The sequence below is a fragment of the Rhinichthys klamathensis genome, unplaced genomic scaffold (assembly GCF_029890125.1).
Source record: "Rhinichthys klamathensis goyatoka isolate OS25496 unplaced genomic scaffold, OSU_Roscu_1.1 h1tg000104l_1, whole genome shotgun sequence".
NCBI lineage: Eukaryota > Metazoa > Chordata > Actinopteri > Cypriniformes > Leuciscidae > Rhinichthys > Rhinichthys klamathensis.
Genome location: NW_026606643.1, coordinates 1,463,829 through 1,479,372, shown reverse-complemented (window position 1 = coordinate 1,479,372; position 15,544 = coordinate 1,463,829). Strand labels below are relative to the sequence as shown.

The window sequence follows — 15,544 nt, the reverse complement described above, 5'->3', positions numbered from 1 at the left end:
TGATGTTTCAGATTGCAACCAAATTTTACAAGAGCGCTCGTGCTCGAACTCATAGACAATACCGTCTATTACGCAAATATCTCTGCGAATACTTGACGGATTCGGCGAGCACCGAGCTCGTTGGGACCATCTAGTCGAGCTGAAAAGAACCATATAAGTTCCATAGTTTTTGGTGGTGTTTTCGCGGAGATATTAGCATAAAACCATCGGGCGCGCTGCAAAATTGCGGACGCCGGTGACGTCACGATCTCAGAAGAAAATCGCTCGTATCTCTGGAACGCAAAGACCCAGAGAGCTCAAATTCGGGGGAGGAGGTCCCAGGGGAACCCTTGCCCGAACGCTAGAGTGGCGGGCCTCGGGGATGCCCCCTACCGGATCGCCGTTCGCTGGGACCCCCGATTTCGAACGGCTATAACTCGGGGAGCCGGGCGAGTTGGACCTCGGGGGTGGGCTCGTTCAAAAGGCCCCGTCCAGCACTACGAACGATTAGAGTCTTGGGAATATTGATCAAAGATTGACTGAGATATAAGCCGAAAAACGTGCGCCTTTAACCGGACGTAACTCCCTGACCGTCTACAATAGACTGTATATAAGGAGAGAGGCTCGGGAGCGCGCATGCACGTCACATCTGTTGGATTTCGCGGTAAATCCGACCCGGAGACTTCACATAGAAATAGGAATACTGGCCTTCAGAGGTAATAGCAAAACTCGACAAGTGGATCATTTTAATGTGTGATTACAACCCCTTCACACACAGGCAATAAAAAAAGGATTCATTTTAGTAGAAAAGTTACATAGAGCACCTTTAACTTATTGATCATATAACTTTTTAGTGTAGTTCATGTATGAACTAATGTTAACTAACAGTGTTGAGGGCAATGCATTACAACATGACTTGCACACAATCATGACTTTTTAACTATAGTAAACTAATGCATTACTTTTACAAAATATCGGAGATACTTTTTCAAATAAGCTGCTCTGTTTTCTCATTTACATGCACAAAAACAGATTCAGTATTCCTCAAAATGAATAAAAACAGTGAAATGCAAACTCATTTAATGAGAACTCATTTAATTAAACTCACTCAAAATAATTAAATGTGTTAAATAATACAAATACACTTTATGTATTTAATTCAACCATACCAATAAACAAAAAATGACTTTAGATAAACATCACATTTATGTTTTATCATTTTATTTTCTCTATTCAGCGCCCTCTACTGTACATGTGTGGATTTGTGGAACTTTTGGCATAAGTGCCAAAAATCCAACTTTATTTAAATAAAAACAAACAAACAAGCAAGTTCAGCCCAGATGAGAAAAGTAATGAAACATATTACTTTCCATAAAAAGTCAATTCGTTACTTTTTAAGGGAGAATTATTGTAATTTTTTTTTTTTTTTTTTTAAATGACTTAAAAAAAGGTTCAAAAGGGTTGTTTTTGCAGCAATGACATATTTTTATTTCCCCAAAGAACCTTTCAGTGAACAATTCTTAAAAGAACCATTGTTTTCTTAGTGGATGTCCTTGTCCTTGGTTTTTTTAGGCCTAAGTATTAAATAAATAGGTAAATATGATCTGTTTGAAGGTTTAATCTGGACAAATAAGCCGTTTCCTCATCATTAGCATAATGAGGCCACAAAGGCATGCTACGTCAAAATCAGCAGGAATGCTTGGATTCCTGAACATCCAAACCTTTTGTTTTCAGATGTTTTAAATGACGTTTCTTTAAATGCTGTGCTGCAGGACAATTTGGGAGAGATAAGTGTCTGGCAAGAACATAATGTGCTTGTAACCATTTGTGACTCATTTCAAATTGAAAGTTTGAGGTTTCACTTGAGGCTTCAGGGTAAAATCAGGTTAGCAAGTCTGTGGAGGAACTGTATGTCGGTCAAACTCTGGATATCATGCATTGGTAAAGCTAAACATCATGATTACATTCCAGTTCTGAGGAAATATCTCGAGAAATAGTTTGTGTACTTTTGTGAACAAGGTTAACAAATTCTTAGATTGTAATTTAAAAGTTCACCACTAGAAGACACTATAATCAACTTTATCCGTATGCAGGTTTTAAGGAAGGTTTACAATCAAATACCAATCCAAAGACGATCCTACATCTCCAAATGAGCGACAAACTGCTATCTTTTTTTGATTTCTTCAAAGATTTAAAAGTGATAATTATAATGCAAATTTTAACAAAACAGTTTGACCAAAAAAATAAATAAATGAAGTGAATACCTCCTTGATTAATGCAAGATACTGCAAAAACATGTTAGGTTACTAGGTTTCAAGAATCAAAGATGTACACTTAACTTGATTTTTTTTTTACAATAATTATTATCAGACATTCTGTTGATATTTTTTCACTTTAGTATTATTTTAAACTTGTCAGTTGCAAGGTTGCATATGTGTAATGTCAGCCAGATTATATGTCATTTAGCCAGGTCTCATTGCATAACCATACTGTCCTGAAGTAAATGTCCTGACCTTATAAAGAATTAGAATTTATGAATAACCTTTCGTCTGAGTCAGTGGCATTCTAAAGGAGGGTGAATGGTTACTAACAGAAAAGGTGGAGAAGAGGCAGTTCTCTGGCGAGAGACAGAAAATAGAATTGATACCATCCCATAACAAAAAGAAAAGGTGAGGCGAAAATATCAAAGAGCAAAAATGTGTTCCCATAGCAACAATCTCTGACTCAAGTGACTCTACTTCAGTTTAGCCATAGGCAAGTATGACAAAGTCCTTGCTTTAAATACATATGTTTTATATTGATCAATTTTACGCATCCTTGCATGCTGAATAAAAGTATTGATTTCTTTCAACACTTTCTTTACAATAATGTGTTATAAATACAATTATTATTATTTTTTGATCGTATAATTATTTTGTATTTATAATTACCCCCACCCATCCACGTGTGTGTGTATCATATATTTGTATATATAAACATAATACATAAAATTAATAAAAATATCGTATTTTGAAAAAATATTGATTTATAATATATATATAAATTTAAAATATATAAATTATTAATTTAAATGTATACATTTTAAATATAAGTTTTGCATATATATATATATATATATATATAAAAATATATAAATATAATGTAAAATAAATAATTATTGTAAAATACATTTATTTATATATATATATATATATATATAAATACATGTAAAATAAAATATTAATTGATAAATTAAAATTATAAATTATTGTAATATATATACACATTTAAAATAAATTATTAATTGATAGATTAAAATGATTAAAAAAATATTATTGCAACATAATATATATATATATATATATAAAATAATTTTAACTGTATTTTATATGTATTTTATTATTTTACAATATTTATTTTTAACATTTTTATTATTTTTATTCATATATATGCGAATTTTGCAATAATTATTTTTGAATAATTTTAATTGATCAAATAATAATTTATTTTACATATAAAATATAGTTTGTGACTCACATGAATAACAGCATGACATCCAACAATAACGAAGTTAACGAACAATAACAATGACAAAGGACTGAACAGAACAGAGAGTATAAATACACAGGGTGAAATGGTGGAGGACGATGAACATATCAGGGACTAACAAGAACAGGTGCAGACAGGACAGAACATAATAGTGACATACGAGATACACACACACACACACACACACATTGTATTTTATATTTTATTATAATGCTTGTTAGTTTGTATTATATGGCACAGTTTGCACTTACATAATGCATTGATGATTCTAAAAACATTGCATGTGTCCTTGGTTCGGTCATTGGCGTTTCAGTAATACTTTACCAGGTGTTACAACATGATATTTTGTATTGGCAATATAATATACATTATGTCCTGCATCAAAGAACATGTGTATAGCCTACAGGACATACAGACGTCAGCTTTCTTTCACTGTTCCTCCCTCCTGCCCCTCTCCTTTCCTGTTTACGTCCATGACAACAAAGCCCTCAATTCCCTTGTGCTATCAGGTTATCGAGTCTGAACACGAGAGAATGTCTCTTCTTTTCTGAGAAATTCCTAAAGCACAGAGAAGCCTCATTCAGGGAATCACATTTGCCAAGAGCAAAAGAAGATATGGCACTACGCCAGAAGCCTTTGGGGAGTTTGACTAACTCAGGGAACATCAACATCCCAGCATGCACCAATGATCTTTACAATACACCCCAGAATCATCAGCAATATTTCCTCCTCTCCTGAAGACATATATCATTCTGTCAGAATGAAGCCCTGTCTAAGAACTGGTATTGCACACAGAATCTGTGCTGTGCAGCTGGTGCTTAGACACCGCGTATGATTGTTGTGAGTCATATAATATTTAATAAGGCAGTTAATTCAGCCCACATATGGACAGAACATTAAAAAAATGCAAGCATGATTGGGAGGAGAAACACTTTGAATTACATAAATCACCTCAGATGACAAAAGGGAGAGGTATGAACGTCAAACTGTCACACAAGGACATTCCAGTCGGCTTGCTTCATTGAATTAAATCACCAAAACTTGTGGTGAAATCATGTTCAGGGAGGTGGAGGAATGAGAGAGGCTTTCCCTGACATGACTGCAGTATCTTGGGACTAGAAAAGGTGGTTGAATGAGAAACTAAGCATTATAGAGTATGTCCTCCAGATAGTGTACACCCAGTTCATCTGTCTGCATGTAGCATTTCTCCATACAGTCGTCCCTGCTGTGGGAAGACATGACGAATTGTAATATTTCATCATACGGTCGGATGATGACCCGTCGAAGAACTCAATTACACACAGACAGTGAGAGCAGACGAGATGTTCCCAGACGTGAATCCAGATGCTGCTTATATATCATCATATGAATCATATCAGACTTAGAGGTTCAGCATGAGAGGATGAGGTTACAGAGAGAGATCATACAGTGTCCAAATCCACGAATCTCTATGTGTGTCTGTTTAGCATTGAGCATTCTCAAAAGTTTGGGGGCTGCATTTATTTGATCAAAAATACAGTAACATTAATATTGAGAAATATTATTACAATGTTAAATAACAATTGTGACGAGAATACTTTTTGTGCCCCAAAAACGACTTTATTCAATTTCTTCTCTTGCGTGTCAGTCTCAGACACTGTTCACGTGAGCATCAGAAAGCTCTCTGATTTCATTAGAAATATCTTCATTTGTGTTCCGAAGATGAACGGAGGTTTGGAACGACATGACAGTGAATAATTCATGACAAAATATTCATTTTTGGGTGAACTATCCCTTTAACATATGAAAATCCTTTATAATTCTTTTTAAACTTCTATTATCTAAAGAGTTAAATAAGCATAATCAATTCTATATTTTGTGTTAAAATTATTTATTTAAACTTTTATACAGATTTTCAACTTTTATGACTGCCTTAATATTTCCAAAACAACATTATTAGTGAAGCACTTGAAGAAAACATTGACAAATCGGAATATTTTTGAGCATCATTTCCAATGAAGCTGTAATTTTGTACATTTAAACAAATTTAGTGTGAAAATATTATTCAGCTGTGTGTATTTAGGTTGCTATGGAAGCTTGTTTCCGCCACTGAATAAAAAAAATAAAAAAATAATTGCGACTTTTTATCTCGCAATTGCGAGATATGAAGTCAGAATTGTGAGAAATAAAGTCGCAATTGCGAGATATAAAGTCGCAATTATGAGAAATAAAGTCGCAATTGCAAGAAAAAAAGACAGAATTGAGACTTTGTTTCTCACAATTCAGACTTTATAACACATAATTGCGAGTTTATATCTCGAAATTCTGACATCTTTTCTCAGAATTGTGAGATATAAACTCGCAATTGCGAGTTATCAGGCCAATTCTAAGGGGAAAAAAAGACTTAACTTTTTTCCCCTCAGATAGTTTATATTTCACAATTCTGACTTTACAACACGCAATTGCGACTTTATATCAATCAATTCTGACTTTATATCTCGCAATTCTGACTTTATAACACGCAATTGCAACTTTATTTCACGCAATTCGGACTTTACAACACGCAATTGCGACTTTATATCTCGCAATTCTGACTTTATAACCTGCAATTGCGACTTTATATCTCACAATTCTGACTTTACAACACGCAATTGCGACTTTATATCACGCAATTCTGACTTTACAACACGCAATTGCGACTTTATATCAATCAATTCTGACTTTATATCTCGCAATTCTGACTTTATAACCTGCAATTGCGACTTTATATCTTGCAATTCTGACTTTACAACACGCAATTGCGACTTTATATTAATCAATTCTGACTTTATATCTCGCAATTCTGACTTTATATCTCGCAATTCTGACTTTACAACACGCAATTGCGACTTTATATCTCGCAATTCTGAGAAATAAAGTCAGAATTGCGAGATGTAAACTCGCAATTGTGAGAAAAAAAGTCCGAATTGTGAGATAAAAAGTCGCAATTACCTTTTTTATTTTTCATTCTGTGGCGGAAACAAGCTTCCATAGGTTGCTGATAATGTTGATGTCAAAAATGTAAAAGTTCTAATTCAGAATGTTATCCTATCAAATATGTATTTGTGATGAAAATGGTGGTAATGTCCATGATGTTTGATTGAAAAATGACAGAATTCTTCTGTACACTTTTAAACATTGTTTGTGGACAAATTAAATATTGAGACTGTAAAAAAATGCTTTGAATGCTTATATCTTCTAAATGCGAGTTTTGTCATTGTTTTGGAGCACAAAGCTTAAAGATAACAGTAAGGCTAACATATTCATACTAAAAGCCAAAAAACTTCAATTTTGATTTCATGGGGACTTTAAGTGTGTCCTCAGTACAATATGTACCCATTACTGAATACACACCCATAGAGAACAGCACGTGAGTTTTTTGAGTAGTATATGAGGTGGTTGTGGATGCAGATCATTTGGGAGTTAAACAGGTTTGTTTCTGACATCATTACAGACATAAACTGCTAGAGGGGGAGACACTTCGAAAACACATAAATCAATTCGGATGACAAGGGACAGGTGTGAATGACAAACTCCCACAGTTACGAGGACATTCCAGTGTGTTCGCCTCATTGCACTGGGCTGAACGAATCACTATAACTCGTGGGAGGTGGAGAACATAGTGGCTTTCCCTGCTTTATATTCACACCATCCAGGCACAAAACCTTTTACTCTAATGCCTGCGGTATCTATTTACACAATATTGCTTCGGTCCGGGTGGGTTGGGCCTCACAATGATACCCTTGTCCCTGTTTTAGAGTTTGCAGGAGCAGAAAGAGGGAAGACTCATGTGAAAGTCATTTTCAGCTTCTCCTTTTCTCGAAAGACCACATGTGGGTGGTCTATACGGTGGCCATAGATACCCATTCATTGGGCAAAATGAAGGCTATACATATATACTGTATATATATATATATATATACATATATATATATATGTATATATATATATATATATATATATATATATATATATATATATATATATATGTGTGTGTGTATAGCCTTCATTTTGCCTATATAAATTAATGGGTATCTATATATATATATATATATATACAGGTCCTTCTAAAAAAATTAGCATATTGTGATAAAGTTAATTATTTTCCATAATGTAATGATAAAAATTTAACTTTCATATATTTTAGATTCATTGCACACCAACTGAAATATTTCAGGTCTTTTATTGTTTTAATACTGATGATTTTGGCATACAGCTCATGAAAACCCAAAATTCCTGTCTCAAAAATTTAGCATATTTCATCCGACCAATAAAAGAAGTGTTTTTAATACAAAAAAAAAGAGTCAACCTTCAAATAATTATGTTCAGTTATGCACTCAATAGTCAATACTTGGTCGGGAATCCTTTTGCAGAAATGACTGCTTCAATGCGGCCTGGCATGGAGGCAATCAGCCTGTGGCACTGCTGAGGTGTTATGGAGGCCCAGGATGCTTCGATAGCGGCCTTAAGCTCATCCAGAATGTTGGGTCTTGCGTCTCTCAACTTTCTCTTCACAATATCCCACAGATTCTCTATGGGGTTCAGGTCAGGAGAGTTGGCAGGCCAATTGAGCACAGTAATACCATGGTCAGTAAACCATTTACCAGTGGTTTTGGCACTGTGAGCAGGTGCCAGGTCGTGCTGAAAAATGAAATCTTCATCTCCATAAGGCTTTTCAGCAGATGGAAGCATGAAGTGCTAAAATCTCCTGATAGCTAGCTGCATTGACCCTGCCCTTGATAAAACACAGTGCACCAACACCAGCATCTGACATGGCACCCCAGACCATCACTGACTGTGGGTACTTGACACTGGACTTCAGGCATTTTGGCATTTCCTTCTCCCCAGTCTTCCTCCAGACTCTGGCACCTTGATTTCCGAATGACATGCAAAACTGAGCAACAGTCCAGTGCTGCTTCTCTGTAGCCCAGGTCAGGCGCTTCTGCCGCTGTTTCTGGTTCAAAAGTGGCTTGACCTGGGGAATGCGGCACCTGTAGCCCATTTCCTGCACACGCCTGTGCACGGTGGCTCTGGATGTTTCTACTCCAGACTCAGTCCACTGCTTCCGCAGGTCCCCCAAGTTCTGGAATCGGTCCTTCTCCACAATCTTCCTCAGGGTCCGGTCACCTCTTCTCGTTGTGCAGCGTTTTTTGCCACACTTTTTCCTTCCCACAGACTTCCCACTGAGGTGCCTTGATACAGCACTCTGGGAACAGCCTATTTGTTCAGAAATTTCTTTCTGTCTTACCCTCTTGCTTGAGGGTGTCAATGATGGCCTTCTGGACAGCAGTCAGGTCGGCAGTCTTACCCATGATTGCGGTTTTGAGTAATGAAACAGGCTGGGAGTTTTTAAAAGCCTCAGGAATCTTTTGCAGGTGTTTAGAGTTAATTAGTTGATTCAGATGATTAGGTTAATAGCTCGTTTAGAGACCCTTTTCATGATATGCTAATTTTTTGAGACAGGAATTTTGGGTTTTCATGAGCTGTATGCCAAAATCATCAGTATTAAAACAATAAAAGACCTGAAATATTTCAGTTGGTGTGCAATGAATCTAAAATATATGAAAGTTAAATTTTTATAATTACATTATGGAAAATAATTAACTTTATCACAATATGCTAATTTTTTTAGAAGGACCTGTATATCCAGATGTATTAGATGCTTATCTTCAGTTTGTCCATTGAAATAAATGAATGGGTAGCTATGGTGACCATGCTTTGTTTGCTCTCATGCTAAAACACTCTCCCAGTAAACGAGGTGTTGTCGACTTTTGGCCTTTCTAAGAACTCGCTTACATAATCAGAGGTGACGGTTTATACAGTAGGAATGTCAGTAGTGACATCAGTCCTGAAGACTAGTGGCTCCTGAGCAGAACCTGTCATTCCTCTAAGAATGAATCACATCATATAGTGAATCCCATCTGTATACGATTTACAAGGGCCTACTCCTTCTGATCAAATGCATAATCACCACATCATTCTTAATCACAATGTTACTTCGACAACTTAAAAAATGGGTTTGGCTTTATTTACACTTTGTATATGTTATTTTTTATCGTTGAATACAACCATATTGAAACCAAATAAAAGCATGCCGAAGATTGGTGCGTAAACGGTAGCATAAGTATAGGTTAAAAAAAAAAAAACGCACGAGGAGAAGCGTTAGAATGTTACAACATCAGCAATCACAGACATTCACATTCAGACGGATTAGATTTCTCAGAGGACCGTTGAGTTTGCCGAAAACATTAGGTAATTTCCCCTTGAATTTTCTGTGGGAAAAACACTGACATGTCAGATTTGGACGAGATTAAAAGTAGGCCTACGTCTGTGAAACGTCCGCTGTTTTAACTAAAAGCACCATATCTTAAAATATGTCACTGCCATTGTTTTGTCTCAAGATGCACACAAGTAACGCTTTTTTTCCCCCCTAAGGCACGTTTATAAAAGCTACTTAAAGGGATACTCCACTTTTTTTGGAAATAGGCTCATTTTACAACTCCCCCAGAGTTAAACTGTTGAGTTTTTACCGTTTTTGAATCCATTCAGCCGATCTCCGGTTCTGGCGGTACCACTTTTAGCATAGCTTAGCATACATCATTGAAGTGGACAAGACCATTAGCATTTCTAAAGAAAAATGACCAAAGAGTTTTGATATTTTTCCTATTTAAAACTTGACTCTTCTGTAGTTACATCGTGCACTAAGACCGACGGAAAATGTAAAGTTGCGATTTTCTAGGCTGGTATGGCTAGGAACTATACTCTCATTCCTGCGTAATAATCAAGAAACTTCAATGCCGTACCATGAGAGCAGCAGGCGTAATGATATGACGCAGCGCCTGAAAATAGGCCACCTTCCGTCAACACAACGGAACTATTTTCAGGCGCTGCGTCATATCATTACGCCTGCTGCTCTCATGGTACGGCATTGAAGTTTCTTGATTATTACGCAGGAAGGAGAGTATAGTTCCTAGCCATACCAGTCTAGAAAATCGCAACTTTACATTTTCCGTCGGTCTTAGTGCACGATGTAACTACAGAAGAGTCAAGTTTTAAATAGGAAAAATATCAAAACTCTTTGGTCATTTTTCTTTAGAAATGCTAATGGTCTTGTCCACTTCAATGATGTATGCTAAGCTATGCTAAAAGTGGTACCGCCAGAACCGGAGATCGGCTGAATGGATTCAAAAACATTAAAACTCAACAGTTTAACTCTGGGGGAGTTGTAAAATGAGCCTATTTCCAAAAAAAGTGGAGTATCCCTTTAAATGCCCTTATTGAACTAAGGTCATGGCTTAATCCTATCCCTGTCTGTGAAACCAGGCTTTAGGGTATCTGGTTTTAACAGTAGGCTACTTAAGTATCTTACTCGTACTGAATGTAGGCTCAAATATGCACTAGTCCTCAACACCTAAGAGACATGTCAGTGAAAAACAAGAAACAGTTGATTTGTGAGGAATCAAAATAAAACAGAACACCTCAATATTGCAATAAATCAAGGTCGACATAACAAGCTCTTAAACGTCTACAAACACTCAAGTCTCACTCAGTCAAGCTCAAGTGCTTAAAAAGGGCATAAGTAAACCAATATCCTTCAAAAAGTTCTCTTCAATAATAAATAAATAAAATAATGTTATAAAGTGAAATAGTCTAAGCTTACTTGTACTGGACATGCTGGTTTTGGCTGCAGCCATGTCCTCATCTCAAATATGTGCACCTGCTAATGCACTCATATTTATGGAAGCTTGTTTCCGCCACAGAATAAAACATTTTAAAAGATAATTGCGACTTTTTATCTCACAATTGCGAGTTTACATCTCGCAATTCTGACTTTATTTCTAATTGCAAGATATAGTCAGAATTGCGTGATATAAACTCACAATTGCGTGTTATAAAGTCAGAATTGCGCGATATAAACTCACAGTTGCAAGAAATAAATTTGCAATTCTGACTTTTTCTTGCAATTGCGAGTTTATATCACGCAATTGTGAGTTAATATGTCGCAATTCTGACTTTATAACACGCAATTGCGAGTTTAAATCTAAAGAATTGCATGATATAAAGTCTCAATTGCGTGTTATAAAGTCAAAATTGTGAGATATAAATGTGCAATTCTGAAAAAAGTTTTTTTCCTGCAATTGCCTTTTTTTATTTTTTTTATTCTGTGGCGGAAACAAGCTTCCATACATACACTCACCTAAAGGATTATTAGGAACACCTGTTCAATTTCTCATTAATGCAATTATCTAATTAAGCAATCACATGGCAGTTGCTTCAATGCATTTAGGGGTGTGGTCCTGGTCAAGACAATCTCCTGAACACCAAACTGAATGTCAGAATGGGAAAGAAAGGTGATTTAAGCAATTTTGAGCGTGGCATGGTTGTTGGTGCCAGACGGGCCGGTCTGAGTATTTCACAATCTGCTCAGTTACTGGGATTTTCACGCACAACCATTTCTAGGGTTTACAAAGAATGGTGTGAAAAAGGAAAAACATCCAGTATGCGGCAGTCCTGTGGGCGAAAATGCCTTGTTGATGCTAGAGGTCAGAGGAGAATGGGCCGACTGATTCAAGCTGATAGAAGAGCAACTTTGACTGAAATAACCACTCGTTACAACCGAGGTATACAGCAAAGCATTTGTGAAGCCATACACGCACAACCTTGAGGCGGATGGGCAACAGCAGAAGACCCCACCGGGTACTCATCTCCACTACAAATAGGAAAAAGAGGCTACAATTTGCAAGAGCTCACCAAAATAGGACAGTTGAAGACTGGAAAAATGTTGCCTGGTCTGATGAGTCTCGATTTCTGTTAAGACATTCAGATGGTAGAGTCAGAATTTGGCGTAAACAGAATGAGAACATGGAACCATCATGCCTTGTTACCACTGTGCAGGCTGCTGGTGGTGGTGTAATGGTGTGGGGGATGTTTTCTTGGCACACTTTAGGCCCCTTAGTGCCAATTGGGCATCGTTTAAATGCCACGGCCCACCTGAGCATTGTTTCTGACCATGTCCATCCCTTTATGGCCACCATGTACCCATTCTGTGATGGATACTTCCAGCAGGATAATGCACCATGTCACAAAGCTGGAATCATTTCAAATTGGTTTCTTGAACATGACAATGAGTTCACTGTACTAAAATGGCCTTCACAGTCACCAGATCTCAACCCAATAGAGCATCTTTGGGATGTGGTGGAACGGGAGCTTCGTGCCCTGGATGTGCATCCCACAAATCTCCATCAACTGCAAGATGCTATCCTATCAATATGGGCCAACATTTCTAAAGAATGCTTTCAGCACCTTGTTGAATCAATGCCACGTAGAATTAAGGCAGTTCTGAAGGCGAAAGGGGGTCAAACCAGTATTAGTATGGTGTTCCTAATAATCCTTTAGGTGAGTGTATTTGTGTAAAGTAGCCTTGTTGACAAGTTTGGGTGAGTAAGGGTAAAATGATGTAGTACCTTCAATGCCCTGTAGATGGCCATATCACTTTTTTGTAGCAGAAATAAACTGCTGCAGAATAAAGGTGCCATGCAAAATGTTACGAGGCTCATTACAAATGTATTGGAGTAAAGAGTATATTTACAGCACTTGCTCAAAAATGTAGTCAAGTAGAGAGTAAAAGTTGCTAATAGCCTATCTTAGTGAAACCACAAAGTAGCCAGTAACTAAATACATTTACTCAAATACTTTAAACCACTTATCACAAGCCCCTAGAGAGCAACCCTGTCTGTGCACTTCACTAACAGGCTTGAATACTGGACCTTTGTAAAGGGATTCTATTACTGTACGTACAGCGTTTCCATTGGATCGTTCTCTTGCAGGAGACTTGAGAGGACCTAGAAATGTTCCCACCTTTCTCCCCATTATCTACATATAAGATATAAGATAAGGTATAAGAGGCTGCTAGTGTGCATGTTCACATGTGTGGGGTTGTAGGTTGTTCACAGATAGAACAGGGTTTCCCAAAAGCATCATAAGCCTAAGTTGATCATAGAACAATTGCCACCAATCAGTCTCTATGATCGGCTTATGATGATTTTCATCATAGAAACACAGCCCAGGTTAGCTTCTTACATCATTAAAAGTGCAAACTGGAGACACTGAACTACAAGGGACAGGTTTGTATGACAAACTCTCACGCCTACAGCATTCCAGTCCTGGGCTGGACAAATCACACCAAAACTTGAAATCACAAATTCAAGTCTGGAGTTGAGATGGAGAACAGAGAGAGGTGTTCACCGCCACACACTTTTGCAACTCTGTTCACGAAACCTCTAATTCTCCTGCTTGTGGAATTTAGTTTCTCAATATTGCCTCAGCACAGAACATGGAAAGAATGTGATGGAGGGAAGACTCATTTCAGAAGTATTCTCAAGACATCCATTGCTTAAGAGAACCATATTATGCAGGCCTTATTGAATGTATGGCAGGAGTGCCAACTCTCACGCATTCATTCAGAGCGAGACTCACGCAATTGACACTGTTCTCACGCTCTCACGTCACACATCCATTTTCTCGCAGTGGAAAATTGCAAAGCAAAGACGCCGACAGACAAGACAGCAGGTTACTTTGATATGAAACTGTCTCGGCTTTCAAATTCTGTAAATTTTATTACGAAATTCAAACAATTAATACTCTTAAATGTGACGTGACAGATCGCTGTAGCTCCTCAGTTCAAGCGGCATGCGAACTGATCATGTTTCATGTAATCGCTCAATCAGTGTTTCAACCGCAAGAGGTCAATAATACAGCTTGTAAACTCACGTAACGTTACATTTAGCCTACCTCAGGAAAGCCATTTAAGTTAGTTAGAAAAATGACTGTTTTTTTTTTAAATTGCTTACACACTAAAAGTAATATTTGAGTTGAAGCCAACTCAGTGAAACCATTCACTCATATACCTAATCTTCAGACCAAATCTGTAAAACGGCAAGCATATTATATGCTTTACACTCAGTTAGCATTTGTAAAACAAAGTTTTTGCAAAATTGTTTTTGTTGTTTAACACAGTTTTGTACATTAGACACATCATTCAAAACTAACAGCTCTTGTGTTTCATTTAGAAAAATGTGTTTTTGCCACAATAATTTCCCTGTTACCTACACCCAATGATCATGCGTGAAAACACTTGATCACTTAGAAATCAATTGATCACTTAGAAATCAAAACTCAATGTTTTCAGAAAGAAAGAAACCCTTCTGTTAGGTAGAAGCAAACTGTGGTTTCTTGATTTACTTTATTCGGACATGATTGAGACAAACACACACTGACTGACTGACCAAAGTGTTTGGAAACATTTAGGTTTCAAAAGCATATAAATGTTATTCCTGCAAGAATTTTATTTTATGATCAATTTAAAAAATCCATCACAATGGATTGTAAAGCTGTAAAGCAGCTCTAACAAGCCAACAAGTCTCTATTCAGCTCAATTCAGTTCAGTGTTGATTCAGTTCAGTTCAGTAACTGTAAAGTTCATCAGTTGTGCATACATGTATATACAGTGTATTTATGCACATACGTGTGGGTGCTATGACAAGCTCCTGTACACTCCACTGCACAAGCAAAAGACACAACAGTTGATTACTTTCAATTTACAGTAATATAATTTTTTTTCTATTCTACCCCTAACAACATTCTTTCAACTTATAAACTCTACTCTCATCCCTTGGGCAATGAATGCATTAGAATGTAGTTCCAGAAACAACAAAGATGTTGATCCAGCAAGATCTTTTACTGACTGTTTCCTGCACGGCTAATTAAACTTGCACTCGCAAACTTGTTTTGAAATCACTTTGAATCAGTGTAACGATTCTTTACACGATAAACATTTGACTGAATAAACATTCACAAAGAGAATATACACTCACCGGCCACTTTATTAGGTACCCCATGCTAGTAACGGGTTGGACCCCCTTTTGCCTTCAGAACTGCCTCAATTCTTCGTGGCATAGATTCAACAAGGTGCTGGAAGCATTCCTCAGGGAGTTTGGTCCATATTGACATGATGGCATCA

At 36.9% G+C, this 15,544-nt stretch overlaps 1 long non-coding RNA gene across 1 annotated transcript in view; it reads right to left on the bottom strand.

The window, feature by feature from the left end:
* Positions 1 to 11,733: 11,733 nt before the first annotated feature.
* LOC130087078 (uncharacterized) overlaps positions 11,734 to 15,544 on the bottom strand; it is a 197,950-nt gene continuing 194,139 nt past the window's right edge. The window contains exons 2-3 of the long non-coding RNA XR_008807325.1: positions 12,388 to 12,466; positions 11,734 to 11,956 (exon numbers count right to left, since the gene is read on the bottom strand). This is a non-coding gene — a long non-coding RNA (uncharacterized LOC130087078). The remainder of the gene's footprint in view (positions 11,957 to 12,387; positions 12,467 to 15,544) is intronic.